This window comes from Simochromis diagramma, unplaced genomic scaffold (assembly GCF_900408965.1).
Source record: "Simochromis diagramma unplaced genomic scaffold, fSimDia1.1 OVJJ01000176.1, whole genome shotgun sequence".
NCBI classification, from domain to species: Eukaryota; Metazoa; Chordata; class Actinopteri; order Cichliformes; family Cichlidae; genus Simochromis; species Simochromis diagramma.
This window is the reverse complement of record NW_024386892.1, coordinates 3,465,224-3,480,288: the sequence shown is the minus strand read 5'-3', so window position 1 is coordinate 3,480,288 and position 15,065 is coordinate 3,465,224. Positions and strand designations below refer to the sequence as shown.

The 15,065-nt window shown below is 43.5% G+C and overlaps 1 protein-coding gene across 2 annotated transcripts in view; it reads right to left on the bottom strand.

The window, feature by feature from the left end:
* The window catches only part of LOC120734878 (bone morphogenetic protein receptor type-1A-like), a 41,093-nt gene extending 31,142 nt beyond the window's left edge, over window positions 1–9,951 (bottom strand). For both annotated transcript variants that reach the window (XM_040033964.1, XM_040033967.1), the window contains exon 1: window positions 9,751–9,951. The gene's annotated coding sequence lies outside the window, so the exon portion shown is untranslated. The remainder of the gene's footprint in view (window positions 1–9,750) is intronic.
* Between the last annotated feature and the right edge of the window lie 5,114 nt (window positions 9,952–15,065).

Genomic DNA, 15,065 nt, shown 5'->3' with positions numbered 1-15,065 from the left:
AGTCAGACAACCTCAGACTTCCTTTAAACAACAACAGATTTCCTAAAGGAGACTAACTTCAACTAGTTAACTTCTGCTAAAAACAAACTGACAGAATGAAGTCATACTTATGTAGAGAGCTGTGGTCAAACAGAACTAAAGAAATCATTTCTGTCTATAAATGTCCAGGAAATGTGTGTTTGGTCTGCAGATGCTCCAATACATCATCTTTACTTCATGCTTGAAATTTCACTTCAATTTTCTTTACACGGCACCAAATCACTTAAAGTAAAGACCCCACAATAATACCAGAGTGGGACAAACTTGACTGGAGCCAGTTGGTGACACCAACTCTGCTTCAAACACTGTAAAGTCTTGTTTTGTAACGAGGTTTTGTGATGAGGGGACAGAAAGCTCCGATTCCTCTGCTGTGGTTTGGTGAGACTTCAGATATCTGAAGTCGAGGAATTCAGCCCTGTTCGTTGCAGTCACATGACCGCACGAGTAATCACATTTAAAAGAGCCGGTTTGACGTGAAGCAGAGAGGGTATTCATCTGTCTTCATGGGGGGGGGGGGGGGGGGGGGGGGTCTGCTGAATTATTTACTGGGATGGGTGGTGTGTATTTAAAGCTGAGATCGATACCACTGAAGGTCTGCTGGAGCCGCTGGAGGAAGGACGAGGTCGAAGCATAGAGAAGGTTTCGACCTTCAGCTGATGTCGATAAATTCAGTTATTTGCATTCATCAGTTTGGGAATTCATAGGGAGCATTTTACACTACGTTCCAACATCCAACAAGCTGCAGGCTTACATGCTTACAGAAGCAGCGGGCGGGCAGCTCAGTCGTTCACACAGGACTGCTGCAGGCCAGTTCAAACTACGTTCTGACAACACAAACCTTTAACACAACTCTCAGCATCACACAAGCTGACGCGTCTCCTTCAGGGTGATTTACATCATACATCGTTATTTTCCAGATTAAGGTTTTTCCACTAATGAGACACAAAACAAGCTCTGGATCAAAAACAGGCCAGAAGAGGAAGAACATTAAACATTACTTGTAAAAAAAAAAAGTTCCATTAGTTCAGCTTTGTGTTAAAATATAAATATTTCAAAGACATTTTTCACTAAATTACAAAACCTGAGTGGGAAAGAAAAATCATCTGAATCATCATCAAAGATTTCACCTAGAAAAATCTCAGAGTAACTAAACCAAACTTTTATTATATATATTCCTTAAACAGTATTCATTATAAATCAGCCCGAGCCCTCCTCGGTATCTAAGCAGCCCATCAGGGGTCCTCGGCCCACACTTTGGGTCACCGTGTTAGAAAAAGGAACGCATGGACACAAACGGATTCATCTACACCCGAGTCACCTCTGCCACAAATCCAGGAGAAGGAAAAACGCTCAGGAGGAGGACATGAAATCTCTCTGCAGGGACGGAGGTGAAGAATCGTCCCTCTGTGCGCTCAGCTCCCATTTACTGCCTTTATTTATCTGCACAGAGGCTGGCCGCATGGAGGGGGAGGAGGAGGAGGAGGAGGGTGGATTGCATGTTTTCCTCCCTGGCTCAGCCACTCTGTCTCCAGGCTGCTGGGGGGGAGAGGAGGAGGAGGGAGGCGAGGCAGACAGAAGGGAGCGCTGGAGATGTGAAACCCGATCTCCTTTCCTCCTTCCTACCTTCATCCCTCCTCCTCCTCTTCCTCCTCCAGCAATGCCACCTCGCCAGAGCGCCTCCGAGACTCCGAGTAATCTGATCCCCAGCCTGCCAGACTGGAAACCCACTCCGAGAAAAGGATGGAGGGAGGGAAGGAGGAGGAAAAGGAGAGGTGGAAATAGAGCAGAGGAAAAGGGAGAGATCCCCGAGCTCAACCTCCGAGGGTGGAAAGTCTCCCAGGAGAGGGAAAACTGAGACGGAGCGCCGGGAAGGAGGAGAAACAGATGGGGGGAAAGCTCAGTGAGTTTGTAAAGCAGCTTTTAATAACAGAGCTGGGCCCGAAAAGGAGCCTGAACAACCAGAAGACTGCTTTCAGCTCTCCTGTGTGCTCGCTGCTCACCATCAGCCTGCCTCAGTGTTTAAGGTTACCGTGGAGAAATAACGCCAGAACCAGACAAACACCCCGAGCATCAAAACGACACAAACTGAGCATGAAAACCCTAAATCAGACGCCGCGAGCGTGTCGCACAGCAGCACGCCAACTTTAACAGAACATCTGATTCCAGCAGCGAGCTGGGCCGTGAGTTTTAAGGCCCCACCCACCACCGACCGCGTCACCTGACGTTGTACAACCAGCGGCTAGCTGTCGTGTCACGATGATTCACAAATGATGAATCATTAACAAATCGCCTACAGTTTCTGCAGCCGCCTGCGCCTGATATTAATAATTTTGTGTTCTCGTTTATACTTTCTTCTGTTGGGCGACTGCACGGATGTGAAACAGCGACACACACGTCGCCAGCGTTTCCTCCGACCACCTCGTGGCTCACACCGCTCAGAGTCCCGGATCTTCTGTTATTCCAGTTTTATCCACAAAAACAATCAATCAGACAGGCCAGAGCTGCCTGTTAGTCCACACACTGCTGCTAAAAATAATGGTTTGACTTTTGAACATTGAAGCCGGCAAACATGTGATGAGACTGTTGCCTACTGGTGGTGGTCTGAGGGCCCGGCCTCTGTCAGTGCGCCCCAGGGTGGCTGTGGCTACACTGTAGCTGCCATCACCAGCGTGTGAATGTGTGTGTGAATGTGTGGGTGACTGGATGTGTAAAGCGCTTTGGGGTCCTTAGGGACTAGTAAAGCACTATACAAATACAGACCATTTACCAAGAGCTGTTTACGACATGTTAGAAAGCCTCACAGACGTGTTTCAGATGAAGAGAAAAGTTTCTGCTGTTCATTTTTTTTTTTTTCCATCCATTATCTAATCCTATTTAATAACAGACAAACCAGCAAAGTAACGCGTTCTTCCACCCGAGCCACACGGCGAGTCTGAGTTTTAAAATTCAAATACAAGGACAGGGCTTATCTGTGGGACAACAAACTTCAAAAGTCAGATTTATCTCCATCATCTTCTTTTCTTTATAGTTTGAACACAAAATTCTCACAAACACAGTCTGACGTGTGTGCAGGGATGGCATTTTCCTGTATCACAGACTCAAACTGGGATTTTTAGCCATACCACATCAACCACCATCACAGCTACGGCCCGTCTCCAGGGTGATTCACCTCCTCTGGTTTTCTTTCTGAGCGCCTGAGAAGACATAACCGAGGGCGCGGTGACTCACGCTGCGGTCACGACGATATACCTGCTGCTCGGTCCGTGGCTTTTTGTCAGACCCGGGGACCACGAGTAGCCGTTTCCCACGTTGAGGAGTTTCAAAAATGGTGGTTTTGATTTTCGTGATTTAGACGCGCTCGTGACTCATCGAGTGACGCCACTGACCAGCCAATCGATGGCATGCAGCCTGACAACGTCACATTTTAATATCTGTACGAATCGCTTTGGGACCCCTGGCGAGCAGGTACTATGACCTAATGGAAAACCCTGAAAACCGCGGGGAGTCGATCCGAGCAGGTACGAATGGGAACGGGGCTCAAGTGTAGTGGTGCAGGCCGGGAACAGAGACGGGAGCAAGCTCGTGGGGAAAAGAGAGGAAATGAGTGAAAACGTCAAACGAGCACGTGGCTGCATTTCAGTGATACTCAGACTGCAGAGCTGAGCAATGACAACATCAGCAGCTGGATAAAGGTTTCCAACTGGTCCTTCAACTCACGTGTTCTCCATAGTAGCAGAAATGCATGAAAATGAGGCTTTTATGAAAACACTGAATAAAAATGGCTTCCTTGAAAGACAATAAATGTACAGTTCAGTATACGAAGTGTGTTTGACTGGCAGAGATGAGCCATGGCTGAACGGGACTCACAGGCCTGAGTGTGCACTTCAGAATTATTCAACGTTTTAAGTTCAGCTAAAGTCAGTTTTATTTGCAAAGGACCAACTTACAAGAAACAGTCACATTTAAGGTGTTTTATACTGTAAAGTAAGGACAGCCCAACAATCAGACGACCTCCTGTGAGCAAACACTTGGTAACAGTGGGAAGGAAGACCTCCCTCAGGCTACGTCCACACTGGCTCCGCGTCCACACTAGCGTGTTCAGTTGTTTTCACACAGTTGTGCGTCCACATTGAAATGGCCGAAAACGCTTACGTTCCAGTGCTGCACATGCGTGAAGCGCAAGAAGATTCGCCCTGCCTCATTTCTGTCTGCCGCTTATTTACTTCCGTCTCGTTGAAACGTGGCGGCAGAATGTTGAGGAAAAGCACTGAGTTTGTTAAATGGACTCACAATGAGGTGGAGTCGTTGCTGCGAGTAACACAAAAGTACAAAGTTGCAAAAGCGACAGAATTACTTTGTTTACTATGGACAATGCTGGTCGTTGTAACGAACTCAGACAGTCAGAAACTGTAAATCCGAGCGTATAAAAAGTTGCTCTCTACTTTCAAGATTAGGCTTCAAACTTTCCTTTTTGCTAAAGCATATAGTTAGGGCTGGACCAGGTGACCCTGAATCCTCCCTTAGTTATGCTGCAATAGACGTAGGCTGCCGGGGGATTCCCATGATGCATTGAGTTTTTCCTTTCCAGTCACCTTTCTCACTCACTATGTATTAACAGACCTCTCTGCATTGAATCATATCTGTTATTAACCTCTGTCTCTCTTCCACAGCATGTCTTTATCCTGTCTTCCTTCTCTCACCCCAACCGGTCGCAGCAGATGGCCCCGCCCCTCCCTGAGCCTGGTTCTGCCGGAGGTTTCTTCCTGTTAAAAGGGAGTTTTTCCTTCCCACTGTCGCCAAAGTGCTTGCTCATAGGGGGTCACATGATTGTTGGGTTTTTCTCTGTATCTATGAAGCGCCTTGAGGCGACTTTTGTTGTGATTTGGCGCTATATAAATAAAATTGAATTGAATTGAATTGAATTAGAAAAAAGAAGAAAAGCTCTGGAGCAGACTGATATGAAGTCTCCGTTTTCTCCGTCCACACTGCGACGCATAAGCACCTTCTTCAAATGTATTCGTTTTCGAGAGCGTTTTCAAAACGCTGTTTTTTTCCTTCGGGGAAAACGCCGTCTCAGTGTGGACGGGCGGCCAAAACGGAGAGAAAACAGTGTGTTTTCAAACAAAGACGCATTAGTGTGGACGTAGCCTCAGGCTCAGGAAGGGGAGGCCATCTCAGACTGCTTGGAGGTTGGGAAGGTTGTGTGACCTGAACCCCATTCACAAAAGAGCTCACTAATGCCCCCTCCCCTTTTGTTTAGATAAAAAGTCAAACTTTCAAAATAAGAGCGTGAGGCTTGTCCGTGATTAAACAGACGACTGTTTGTTTGAAGATGACAAACACACCTTTGCACACTTGGCTAAGAAAATGTAATCTGTGGCTGCACAAGGACACAGGGTTCAGCTACCCTGCAAGACTCCATTAGCATTAACTGGTGTTTTTCTGTACACTGGTCTGGTCCCAGTGCAGAGGACTGGTGTCATTTTATAAGTATAGATCATTTAATTATGGGATAACAGAAGAAATCACAAATCCCTGGGAACGTCTTTAGGTTTCAAGAAGACAAAAAGAATTAAAAAACAAAACAAAAACAACTTTCACTTGAAACTTTAAAGAGTTTGTTTCTTTTTGTTTTAAACTATAAACATGACTCAAAAAATAAAGATTCAGTGGTTTTATGACACAAAGAGGAGGAGGTGGTGGAGGAGGAGGCGACTGCCAGTCTTATCTTTTTCAGACCCCCCCCTTCTCTCTCTCTCTCTCTGTTTCTCTTGTTGTGGCCTCGCTCACTCGCCTGCTGTCAGTGTTATTTCGGTTACAGCGATCTGGGCTTGGCTGAGGAATGTACAGCTGCCTGACATACGGATAATACTAGATTTTAATTTCTAACACCCCCTCTCTGCCCTGCCGTGTGCCTCTGCTCCCTATCAGGGAGGAGGAAGAGGAGGCGGCCTGCAAAGGTAGAGGCTGTGAGAGCAACAACGACATCGATGCTTTCTGTAGACCTTTTTAAAATACAGGAAACTCAAATGATGCTTTATATTTATTATAACAGAGTACGTGAGGCTGCAGGCAGGAAAAAGGAACCTGAAGACATCATTTGGTGGTTTCAGCCGTTTACACTGTGGAGGTTTGGATGCGTGCACAGACTGTCTGGTTTCTGTTTGTTAGCATCTCAAAGCTAACTACTCAACAGACCACAGACGGACATCCAGCTTAGACACCCTTAGACTTTAAACACAACACTCTTTAAAGGCTTTGGATGCACTAAACAGAACTCAGACACAGTTAAAGCTTCTAAACATGTTAAAAACCCCTACAAGGCTATATACACCTTTACAGATTCTACAGGCTTTTAAAAATACTCAAACAGGCATTAAACAATATTAAAAGATTCTGTACCATTAACAGAGTTAAAGACGCAGCAAAAGACAAAACAAAGACGACCCAGAGGGTTGGCATCTACTTTCGGCAACATTTCTAAAGCTTCTTCTTCCTGATTGTCACTGAAGACCTTTTAATGACCCATATGCAGGAGGCAGATAAATGCCAGCAGCCAGGTCTCACAGGGGCAGCCAAACAGGTTTTCCTCCTCTCCTCAGCAGCCATTAAAAGACGCCACCTAAAGCGATGCGGGTCAAAAATGTTTATCTGAGGCCCATTCGAGGCATCAGCAGTCGGCTTACAGTGAAAATAATATGTGTGTTATTATCCCTGCATCCATATTCAGTAAGCAAACATGCAAACAACCAGGAAATCAGCACTAAACACCCAAATACTCGTGTATTTTGCAGGTTTAAGCCTGTTTTTAAGTCACTTGGATTAAGAGCCTGCATCTGTTACTCTGTTTGGGACCTCACTTCTCTGGTTCTGTTAGCTGCTAAAGGTTGTGGTCTAGTAATCAAACAAACAGACGGTCGTTAGCATGTACGAGGATCGCTTCATGCAGGATTTTACTGCAACCATCCCAACACGCTGCAGTTCTCATGCCACAAACTCTTCAGGCGATGTTCGACCATGTGCCTCTAAATCATATCATCGGCACCAACGCTGGTATAAAACTTGGACTGATATTATAGCGTCATGTTGTCATGTTTAAGTTCCCTAATGTGTGCAACAGCAAGACAAGCCCAGACATGTCTGAGAGCGAGAGCAGCCTGTGATGATGATGATTTAGTACCTAAAGCAGGAGCTACTTCAACACCCTCCCAAAAACCCAGCACACACCATCGAGCAGATGCTGCAAATCACATGTAAACACAGGGCCAGCGTCGCAGATACCAGGACGCATATCTGTAAAGGCAAGTTATGTATAATTATATATTAAGGATCCTGTCGTGCTTGGATTGATCCAATACCTATACCAGCATTGCTATCGATATGACCGATATTTGCATTGCTCCTCTATCATCGATAACACGCCGCTTCCAACAGAGAAGACGCGAGCAGCCGGCGACGTGTGACCCAAATCTGGACAAATGACCAGCTAGCGTCGCTACCTGGATGGAATCACTGATGATGCAGTTACATCGGTGAAACAGCAGCACTTCAAAGAGCTCGACCAACATTCAAGATCCCAGTTAGGAAATGTGACAACATCGTGCCTGACGAGTTAGTTACTGTTAAACTCCAGTGCTAACGCCTCGTCACTGTCTGTAAAGTCGCTGCTTTTACATTTACAGACGCTGCTGCAGAGATGCAAGCATCACTGGTAGGATGATCCCAAATGTTCTAGAAATATTGTGACATAAGTCATATCGCCCACTCCTGCTGTAAATTAAACTAATGTTTGGCAATTTCATGTCATTCACCCACACAAGGCGGGCAGTTCGGGCTTCAGTGTTTTCCCTGCACATCTGGACTCGCTCTGCCTCCAGAGCCAAAAACGCTTCAACAGTTATTTTTACATTTCACACTAACGTCTGACACAACGACTCTGAAAACCTCACATCACATTTCATCTTAAGGGAATTCTAAGGACTCTAAAAACCACTTGGATTAAATTATTATTGTTGTGACGTTAAATCTCCTCTTTATTATTTCTGCATTGGTCATCAATGATCAAACGCGACAGGGGTGAGTAAACGCACATATGAGCTGAACATGACAGAGCATCGTTAAAGAGCTCACACACCGTTTTTACTGAATAAAACAAACTGGTCTAGGTAACTGTGCTCGCTTTTACCCACATACTTCTCCTACAGTGTCGGCCTCGTGTTTGAGATTTCCATATAAACAAACAAACACCCTGAGAGTCTGTGCTGCAACGAAACCTGGAGGACGTCTACTGAATCACGCCACAGATGAATGTGCCTCATGATTGGGCTGTTCCAGTAATGGTTTTATATACAGGTGATTAAACTGTTCCCAGTATGAGCTGCCAGATGTGGTTGGATGTTAGATCCTGCAGTTTAACAGAAGCCCCCCCCCCAAATGTAAAATCAGTTTGACACACCTGGATTAGAGGACGGCTTCACTGTTTCACACAGTGCTGGGCAGGTGGATGTGCAGGTGTTTAGCTTTTTATTAGACAAAGGTGTGAATGACATCACATTAAAGGTGCTCAGGAATCAGCTGCCTCTCCGGGAACTCTTTCATCCTGCTGTTGCACTACAGCAGCACTTTTTTAAGCTGATTTAAAATCTGTGATGTCTGATAAACAGATTATTGGAAAGATTACTCCCATGTCCGCGCATTTTAAAAATAGGAAATGGCCTTAGTTTAAATTTAAAGTATTTTAAACAAGTACTTTAAGATTTTTTTAAGGAGGTACAAGAAAATAAAAGTGACTCTTTCATGCTGCCTTATAAAACCTCTCAGATTGCAGAGACATAAAAGCCGCGATAGTTAATCGATTAGTCGATCAGTGAACTGTATTGATTATGAGCTGCAGACACGTGAACGATTAAAAGCGAGAAATATGGCGGAATAAACAAGAGACAGAACTAAGATCAAAACCACCTTAAAACACGCCGAAGCAGCCTGGAAACCTGGAGCTCACAGGTGGCTTTACCTGACTGCTCAGGTGGGTCAAAAATCAGAGTTTAAAGCAGGTAAACATACAGAAACACGGCTGCTCAGCCCACGATGCTAACCAGGTTAACAACATTGAAGGTCAGCAACGAAAAGCGCCGTAAAAAAAACTTTGACAACAAACTTTAACCAGTTTTTCTTCTTCGTTTCAGCACCTTAAACCCGCTCAGAGCTAACTCGGAGCTAGCAGCGCTAACAGGAATGCGGCTAACCGAGCTGGAAACAAATTCTCCCGAAACAAACTTCACCAAACGCTCCCGAAAACACCCCTACACCCCAAAATAGTCCGAATCTAGGGTTTAAATAAAGCCCCTGTGAGTTTAAAGCGATAATCTGTCACTTTTTAAATCAACAACGAGCCAAATTTCTGCTGCAGCAAAACTACAGCCAACTTTTTTTTTTCCACGACAGCAGTTAGAGAAGGAGGGGATGCGTCTATCTGCTGGCACAGAAATAAAATCTGTACACCGATAAAATGTAATTCTCATTTTTTAACTTACATCCACAGTTAAACACACTAAAATTATTTTACACCCCCACACACACAGGTCTACTTAAAGCTGCTTCACTGAAAAATAAAAATCCTAAGGGAGTGCGTGTGCTCCAGTAAATAGACGACGCTCAGAAGTCGGGCTCAGATCCGCCGTCTGGACTGAAGTTTGGGATCGTTTGACTCACCTTTCTTCCTGTGTCTTTACTGTCTCCTGGATGTTCGAACCTTTTCCCCCGCGTTACTTCATCCTGTAAGTCCGGTTCGAGCTCGCGCCAGCCTCCGTTATCCCGCACGGAAATCTATATTTCCAGACGTTTTTCGTTGGCGTCCCCCGCTCCGTGCGCTCCGCTCGCCTCTGCGGGTTTGCGCTGCTGTTGGACAGAAAAGCAAATACCAGGCAGAGATCGTCTCCTGCTCTCGCGATGACTCACTGTGCAGCACAAAACACCCAGCCGAACTTCCGGTCGGAACGAGGGGTGTGTGGAAAATTTGCACGCGCTCACTGTTTCACCTCTCAGGTAACTTCAGAGGACCTGAGGTTTCGAGTGGCCCAGGTGTGAGGCTCTCGCGTTTTCCTATTTTCACTCCTTAAAAAAACCCAAACACTTATTTTTCTATTTTCTTCCTTTTTCTCCTTGTCCAGCATTATTTACATCCTGTGTACCTGAATGACCTGCAAGTTAGAACATGTTTGTAGTATGAAGGATTCATTAATAAATGCAATGTTATGCGTGCAATTGAACTGAATTTGCTGGAGGAACCCACCCGATGGATTAATAAAGTTTTATCCAATCCAGTCTAATCCAGTACTAGGAAGTGTATTACCACCCTCACTATGATTGCTACATTCCTTCCTTTATTTCTATTTTCCTTTTTTTATTTGCTTTGTCTGTATCTTGTAAAAAGTGTAACTTGACCTGGAGGGCTCTGCACAATAATTCCAGTGTGCATGGACTGTTGGTCCTGTGCGCAAATTGCAAATAAAAACCTTCAATCTAGAAATAGAATTACCTGGTCCTGATCATCAGAATCAGAAGACTTTATTTATCCTCAAGGGGCCAATTAACCAACAACAGAGCAGCACAACGCTGAAGACAAGGACAATAAGAAGAGGCAAAAGGAGTGAGATAATAAATAAATAAAAGTATATGGACAAATAAATGAGTGCCTCAGTGGTTGTGATTTGGCTTATCTTAATGAACTATGACATAAATCATCACGCTCGTTATAAAGAACTCTCTTCTTTTGGTATTTTCGGGGGCAAAGGAAACACGTGTTGTAAAATCTCATTCTAATTATTTCAGTCTCAATGATTCAGCAAAATAAAAAATAAAGAAAGTATAAATGCTGAGCTTCACCATTGCAAATAATAATAATAATACTATTATATGAGGTATATGTAATACTGATTCAAATGCTAATTTAAAACAATAAATAAAATGTTATTAATTCAAAACATGGTATTTGATGATACAAATGTATGTTTGGGCTTCCTGTCGGTTCTAAAAGCTGAGCGGCATATTTTCTTTTTCCATCTTTACAAAAACACATAAATACACAATCCTCCGAGTCAGCATCATATCTGAGGTTTTTTATACATCTGGAAAGTTGATTTAAAAAATAATTTATAAACTTACTTTATATTTTTAGCCACTGGCAATCTGGGGCTTTAACAAAAATAACTGCCTAGAAAGTCAGTGATGTAGTCTAAGAGCTGTTTTTGGTGGCAGAGTGAGACCTCTTCCTTTCTTCACTCCTCTCTGAGTCCAATCTCTGCTGCTCAAAAACCCGCAGGCTTTTATTTTGAAATGCAATCAGGAGAGGGTACTAGCTCCATCTGGTGGCTCCAAAATGAACAGCATTATCATCGCTCAACAAGAACGACGATCGTTATCATGATGACGATGGTCAGATGATGAGGATGATGTGTGGGTGTGACAGTCATGTTTTTCGTTTGGAGTTACAGAAAACTGATGACAGATAAAAATGAAAGAGATTTGTTCCTCTGAATATTTGCTGCCTCCAAACCATCAACGTATCTTTTAGACCCCATTCCTACAAAACTGCTCAAAGAAGTCCTGCCATTAATTAATGCTTCAATCTTAAATATGATCAACCTATCTCTAATAATCGGCTATGTACCACAGGCCTTCAAGCTGACTGTAGTTAAACCTTTACTCAAAAAGCATCTCTAGACCCAGCAGTCTTAGCTAATTATAGGCCAATCTCCAACCTTCTTTTCATATCAAAAGTCCTTGAAAGAGTAGTTGTCAAACAGCTAACAGATCATCTGCAGAGGAATGGTTTATTGAAGAGTTTCAGTCAGGTTTCAGAGCTCATCACAGCACAGAAACAGCTTTAGTGAAGGTTACAAATGATCTTCTTATGGCCTCTGACAGTGGACTCATCTCTGTGCTTGTCCTGCTAGACCTTAGTGCAGCGTTCGATACTGTTGACCATAATATCCTATTAGAGCGATTAGAACATGCTGTAGGTATTACAGGTACTGTGCTGCAGTGGTTTGTATCATATCTATCTAATAGACTCCAGTTTGTGCATGTAAATGGAGAGTCCTCTTCACACACTGAGGTTAATTATGGAGTTCCACAGGGTTCAGTGCTAGGACCAATTCTGTTTACATTATACATGCTTCCCTTAGGCAGCATCATTAGAAGACATAGCATACATTTACACTGCTATGCAGATGACACGCAGCTCTATCTGTCCATGAAGCCAGATAACACACACCAATGAGTTAAACTGCAGGAATGTCTTAAAGGCATAAAGACCTGGATGGCCGCTAACTTTCTGCTTCTTAATTCAGATCAAACTGAGGTTATTGTACTCGGCCCTGAAAAGCTTAGAAATATGGTATCTAAGCAGATTCTTCCTCTGGATGGCATTACCTTGGCCTCCAGTAACACTGTGAGGAACCTTGGAGTCATGTTTGACCAGGACATGTCCTTCAACGCACATATTAAACAAATATGTAAGACTGCTTTCTTCCATTTGTGCAACATCTCTAAAGTTAGAAATATCCTGTTTCAGAGTGACGCTGAAAAACTAGTTCATGCATTTATTACTTCCAGGCTGGACGACTGTAATTCATTATTATCAGGATGTCCTAAAAACTCCCTGAAAAGCCTTCAACTAATCCAAAATGCTGCAGCAAGAGTCCTGACAGGGACTAGAAAGAGAGAGCAGATTTCTCCTGTTTTGGCTTCCTGTTAAATCCAGAATTCAAAATCCTGCTCCTCACATACAAGGTCTTAACCATCTCACCCTCAACGTCGCAAAGACAAAGGAGTTGATAGTGGACTTCCGGAGGTGCAGAGAAGTACACACCCCCATCACCATCAACGGCGCTGCTGTGGAGAGAGTGAGCAGCTTCCGGTTCCTTGGAGTACATCTGGCTGAGGATCTTACGTGGTCAGTACACACAAACAAAACAGTGAAGAAGGCGCAGCAGCGCCTCTTCTTTCTCAGGAGACTGAAAAGATTCGGCATGAGCCCCCGCATCCTCAGGACCTTCTATCACTGTGCCATTGAGAGCATCCTCACTGGATGCATCACCACCTGGTATGGCAACAGCACCGCCTACAACTGCAAAGCTCTCCAGCGAGTAGTGCGGTGCTCTGAACGGATAATTGGAGGTGAGCTTCCCTCCCTCCAAGACATCTACAGGAAGCGCTGCCTGAGGAAAGCAGGAAGGATCATCAAGGACTCCAGTCACCCCAGCCATAAACTGTTCAGACTGCTTCCATCAGGAAGGAGGTTCTGCAGCATCCGGTCCCGTACCAGCAGACTGAGAGACAGCTTCTTCCACCAGGCCATCAGACTGCTGAACACGTCATAGACACCTCAGCTTCACTACTGGAACTTCAACATTATGCACTACATACTGTATATAAATGCCACTGTTTTGCACATATTCAACTCTGTATATTTTATATATTTTATTTATTGTTTACTCTATTTAATTTGGAAAATATGTGTACACACACACACACACACACACACACACACACACACACGTAGAAAAATATTTAGTATACACATCCAGAAATGCATATACTATTATATATTGTACATATATTTATTAGTTTCAGATGTAGCCATTCTTGTATTTTGCTTGTTTACATTATTGTATTTTGCACAACTCTGTTGCTTGTGAAGCTCGCACACAAGAATTTCACTCACATGTGCTGTACCAATGTACCTGCACATGTGATGTGACAATAAAAGTGATTTGATTTGATTTGATTTGATTCTTAAATAATCAGGCCCCATCTTATCTTAACGACCAGTGTTGGTGAAGTTACTTGAAAAAAGTAATCAGTAACTAATTACTGATTACTTCCCCAAAAAAGTAATCCCGTTACTTTACTGATGACTTATTTTCAAAAGTAATTAATTACTTAGTTACTTAGTTACTTTTTAAAAACACGATTTACAACCTGAAGAGGTGATAAAGCGATAGATCTTTCAGCCCAATTCTGCTTTTTCTGCATGATCCATCATACAAAATGTAATCAAATGGAAAAGTCTCTTTTTTTAAACTTTTTTTTATCAGTTTTAATCTTTTAACTTTATGCATCAAGCAAAAATTAAATTATCTGCAACATTCTCTGACTGGAAGAAATTAGTTTAACATTTAAACTTATTTTCTGCACATTCCAGCACATAAAATAAAATAGTTTTTGTGTTTACACTCAGTCTTTCAAATAGATGCAAGTAAAACACAGCAGAAAATAAATAAAGTCAAAGACTCAGCGGTCCTGTTGCTCTATTTTCACCTGTAAAGCAGGAGTGGGGTAGGCGGAGGTTTACCCTGGTGCAGGTGTGCAGCGGTCAGTGGAAGAATCCGCGAGTTTCTCTGTGAGTTTCCCATTACGTCGTAGCTACTCGGTGCTTGCTCGGAAGTTTAGGGGTTTTTTTGCTGTAAAAAGAAGTTTTCTTCCCACGCACAACGGACGCTAATGTTTTTGTCACTTTTTATGGAATCAAACTCAAAGTAAGGTCAGTACTTCCACGCTTTAAACGCTGCACGCTCATACTCTCTCCTGCACTCATGTTGATCTGCACACAGCTGTTGTCACTAACGGCGCACTTGCTTACGTCACTGTCATGAGACACTCTCGCAGAAAAATCACGGTTTTAGTAACGCAGTAACGCAGCGTTCCTACGGGAAAGTAACGGTAATCTAATTACCGTTTTTGCAATAGTAATCCCTTACTTTACTCGTTACTTGAAAAAAATAATCAGAATACAGTAACGCGTGCCCATCACTGTTAATGACCTTGTAGTACCATATCACCCTATTAGAGCACTTCGCTCTCGCTCTGCAGGCCTACTTGTTGTTCCTAGAGTATTTAAAAGTAGAATGGGAGGCGGAGCCTTCAGTTTTCAGGCCCCTCTTCTGTGGAACCAGCTTCCAGTTTGGATTCAGGAGACAGACACTATCTCTACTTTCAAGATTAGGCTTAAAACTTTCCTTTTT